The sequence below is a fragment of the Silene latifolia genome, chromosome 7, assembly GCF_048544455.1.
Source record: "Silene latifolia isolate original U9 population chromosome 7, ASM4854445v1, whole genome shotgun sequence".
Taxonomy (NCBI): domain Eukaryota; kingdom Viridiplantae; phylum Streptophyta; class Magnoliopsida; order Caryophyllales; family Caryophyllaceae; genus Silene; species Silene latifolia.
The window spans coordinates 81570676-81575165 of record NC_133532.1 but is presented as its reverse complement, the minus strand read 5'-3'; the positions used below and the strand labels follow the sequence as shown (position 1 = coordinate 81575165).

General features: G+C 40.6%; 1 non-coding gene across 1 annotated transcript; it reads left to right on the top strand.

Moving 5' to 3' along the window:
* Nucleotides 1-1538: 1538 nt before the first annotated feature.
* Nucleotides 1539-1644, top strand: LOC141593282 (small nucleolar RNA R71). Its single transcript, XR_012521380.1, has one exon. It is a non-coding gene; the product is annotated as a small nucleolar RNA R71 (small nucleolar RNA).
* Nucleotides 1645-4490: the final 2846 nt, after the last annotated feature.

Genomic DNA, 4490 nt, shown 5'->3' with positions numbered 1-4490 from the left:
TCATATTGGTATAATTGAACTTGGTCAAACCCAGTCTCTTAGCGAGAGACCCGGGTCTGATTGTTTGGGTGGGGTATTATTCTGAACTAAGGCGGACCCTACTTCAGTCAAAGCCATCGTTTCATGGTCACTTAAATGTCTCTTACGCGATAAAATTTCTTTCATGAACTTCATGTAAGAGGGTACCTGGGTAAGCAGTTCGGCGAAAGGAACGTTGACGTGAAGGCTCTTCAGGATTTCAGCATATTTCCCGAACTGTTGGTTGGCCTTATTATTCCGCAATCGCCTTGGAAAGGGAACCGTGATTGGAATTTCTAACCCTTTGTTTCTTTCTGCCAATGTCTCCTCTCGATCGAGGTCTTTCAGCAACAATTTCATTCGATCGAGCTTCATCAGCAACTCGATCGAAGTCCTCTTTATCACCATCACTCGATCGAGGTATGATTTCACTCGATCGAGCAAATTCATCAGCCATTTCATTCGATCGAGGCATTTCCACCTCTCGATCAAAGTCTTGTTTATCAGCTGTACTCGATCGAACTTCAGCTTCACTCGATCGAGTACTATTTCCTGCATTTCCTCTTGATCTACCACCAGAAATGAGTCGATCGAGGATTTTCCTTGGATTCAGCATTGTTTCGTCCACTGACGACTGTTCACTCTCAGCAACAACAGGTCTCGGGTCTGATATGTCTTCACCAGTCGACATTTTGGGTCCTTCATAAGAGAGACCGCTTCGTAAATTTATCAGATTAATCATCTTATGTTGATTCTTATCGGGTTGAGACGGTAGATGACCCGGCTTTCTTGTAGATTGGTTAGTGGCAAGTTGAGCAATTTGAGACTCGAGTGACTTAATCGCCGCATCTTTTTGTTGTTCACTCCTTTGCAATTAGACAGTCAACAATTGTATCATTGACTTTAACTCAGTCATCTCACTTACCCCACTAGAAGAAGCACCTTGTTGCGGAGGTGGAAAGGATGGAGGCTTTTGAAAGCCTTGTTGAGCTTTGTGAGGAGGGACATAAGGTTGTTGCTGCTGCGGAGGAGGGGTAGGATTCAACACATTCTGACGGGTCCATCTCAAATTGGGATGGACTCCACTCTGATTGTTATAATAGGAGCCACTTTGTCTATATTGCTGAAAGGCAAGCACTTTCTCCTTCTTAGTTAGACAGTCAACAGCAGTGTGACCGTCATTAATACCGCACCTCTTACATGAAACGGGTTCTTGTCTAGTAAACAAGTGAACCGTCTGTTGATCACCAGCATGTTGCAACTCTAATTTGTCAAAACGGGCATTCATGGCTTCCAGCTGAGCCACAACTGCACTGTTGTCAATAGAATTAACTGTCTGAATACCTCCTCTCAGGTTCCCATACTCAGTACAATGGGTAGACATTTCTTCTATAATACCCGCCTATCCCTTTTCATCATCATTATTCTTCTGAAATCGCCCATTAGATGAGGCATCCAAGATAGCACGGTGGTCATCATACAACCCATTATAGAACTGGTTGCATAAGAACCACTGATCAAAACCATGATGAGGAAGATACCTCACCAACTTTTTGAAACGTCACCAAGCTTCATACAAGTTTTCATCCGGTGTCTGCTTGAAACTTGTAATTTTCCCTCTCAGCTGATTAGTTCGTTGTGGAGGAAAATACCTTTTCTAAAAAGCAAGGGCCAAACTATCCCAGTCAGTAATACCGGCTGCGGTTCTGTCAAGATCTGTGAGCCATTCACGGGCTCCATCTGTCAAAGAGAAAGGAAATAGAACCTCCTTAATCTTGTCTTGGGTCACTCCCTTAGTAGCGGGAATGGTAGAGCAATAATCAGTGAAAACTTCCATATGTTTACGCGGATCTTCACCCGCCACATCTCGGAACAGGTTCCGTTCGACCAGATTGATATAGGACGGCCGGATATCAAAAGTATTTCCATCCTCGGTCGTAAGCTTGAAACCTTTAGGGATTGAGGCAGCTGTGGGCTCTGAGTGACTCGCGATATTAGGCATTTTCACTGGATTTACGGCAGAAATAGATTTGTCTTCTTCACAAGACGAGTCTTCTGCAAATAAAAAATGTTCTAGCTCCGGTTCAAAAGTACTCAAGGCTTCCTTTTGAATTTTCCTCTGCAATCTTTGTCTAATGAGAAAGGTCCTTTCTGGCTCAGGATCAGCTGGAACTAACTTTGACCTGTTAGACCTGGGCATAAACAGCACTGGAGAAAATAAGTGAGAACTGTCTCAAGGAATAAAAAATTTCCTGAGACCGAGAAAGATAAACGACACAAAAACAGACAAATAGGCTATTGCCTCCCCGACAACGGCGCCAAAATTTGGTACGGTCGTCGGGTACCAAAAATAATTACCTAAGTACAACTAACAGAAGCTAGTAGTAAGTAGGGTCGATCTCCACAGGGAGGCAAGGTATCTATCTGTAAGTCCGTCTATCTAGTCACAATTGGGGGGTTTTAATTTGTTTACTAAACTACCGAAGGCAAAGGTCGAGAGAAGTAAAGATAAGAGCAATAAAGCGAGAAAATAAAAGATATGTGATCAGATAAAAGAGATATGTCAGGATTTCGGTTCACCATGGCAGTTCATTAATTCAGTCATAAATAGTCTAGACAATCTATTGTGAGAAGGGCAAGGGAAAGGTCTTTCCGGTCCGCTATCCACCCTAGATTACAACTAACTTAACTTCGGTCCTCATTAGGGTAGTCTACTGTTTATAGCAGGTCTGTTCATTCCAATCTTCCGATCTAGGAACGAAATTAACCAGATTAAAGTTATTTAGAAGCGTGTACTCAACTAAACATATTACAATTATATTGCTACGGACACAGGTTCTCACAAATAAATCATCTAACCTATTCACAACATCGTCACTTTACTACCATGGCTCCCCTAATCCTAACATAAAAGGATTTAGCTAGTCATGCTATCGACGCAATCAACAATAAACATAAACATGCTAAGAGAAGACATAATAGAGAGAATCAAAGGATGAATTGTAATACTAGCAATAATAATAAAAGTAATTAAGAGACAATGAAATAAAGAGAACAATAAATAAAGCAAGCAAAAGATTAGATTGAGATTAAGAGTAGAGAAAGATTACAATCAAGCAAATCCGGCGTAAAGAACAAGTAGCAATCGAGATTAAGAGCCAAAGTAGTGTTTAAGAATATGAAAGTATAAAGTAAGAGATGTTTATGACCTAATCTCGACTTCTCTTATATAGGGAAGTGAAAATTAACAAAAGATAAATCTAAACACGGATTAATTAACCCGTGTACTATAGCTAGTTACTCGATCGAGGCTTTTTATTCCTCTCGATCGAGTACTTCTCCAGCAAAACCTCTCGATCGAGCAAAAGCAGCTCTCGATCGAACACTCCTAAGTTAGCCACCTTCGATCGAGCATAAGAACTACGCGATCGACTATCCGCAGCAGCCAAATCACTCGATCGACCCTCCAAAGCTCTCAATCGAGTATCTTCCACATAGATCAGCATCAAACTCGTCTGGTTAGCCTTCCAAGGATCTCCCTTCACGCTTCCCAAGGTATGACTTCTGCTCTAAATCTCCGTCTCCTCAAAATGCATGCAAAGTGGGACGACTAAGGTACGATTCCACTACTTTTAAGTCCATTTCTGCAATTAAGACAAAAAAAACCAAAGTAGCCAATTCGGGGCATTTTGCAATACAAAGCGATAGAAATGGCACAAAAATGCGTGCAATAAGAGGCTAAAAAGTTTATATAAATTTCACGTATCACTCACTCAGCACCCTTCGACCTTTGCCTGCCAAAACCCCCTGCCACCACCATCAACCGCCCTTATCCCTGCCGTCAACACCACCAACACGACCCCTACGGTCCATCCAAACCCTACCCACAACCAGGTTGGGTCGAGTTTAGCAAAGGGTCCAGTTTTATGCTCTTAAGATGGGTCCAGTTTAGCAATCTACTATAATAAATCAATTTGGAACCCTAATCTTTATTTGGGTCAAACGGTCAACGGGTCAAGGTCAAAGTCAGTCTCGGTCAAGGGCGGTCAAGGTCGGGTGAACATATTATTTTATTAATTTAATTACAAGGAAGAGTTTATGAGACGGTTACCTTAAGACGAATAAAAGACGATAAATTCCTTTACTTTTCTCCTTCTTATTCTCCCTCTCTTTCTTTTATGCGAATCTTGTGCAAAAGTAGTTTATGATCCGGTCTAATCTTGTATTTATACTAGTAGAAGGTAGGTATAAGGAAGGGACTAGGAAATTTCCTAATTCATATTCTGTATTATTATTATTATTATTATTATTATTATTATTATTATTATTATTATTATTATTATTATTATTATTATTACTATTACTATTGTTATACTATTATTATTATCATATTAATATGTTGCATGAGTTACTACCCACGGTCCAATACACGACCCAATTAACAAATCCCGACTCATTCATTATTTTATTAT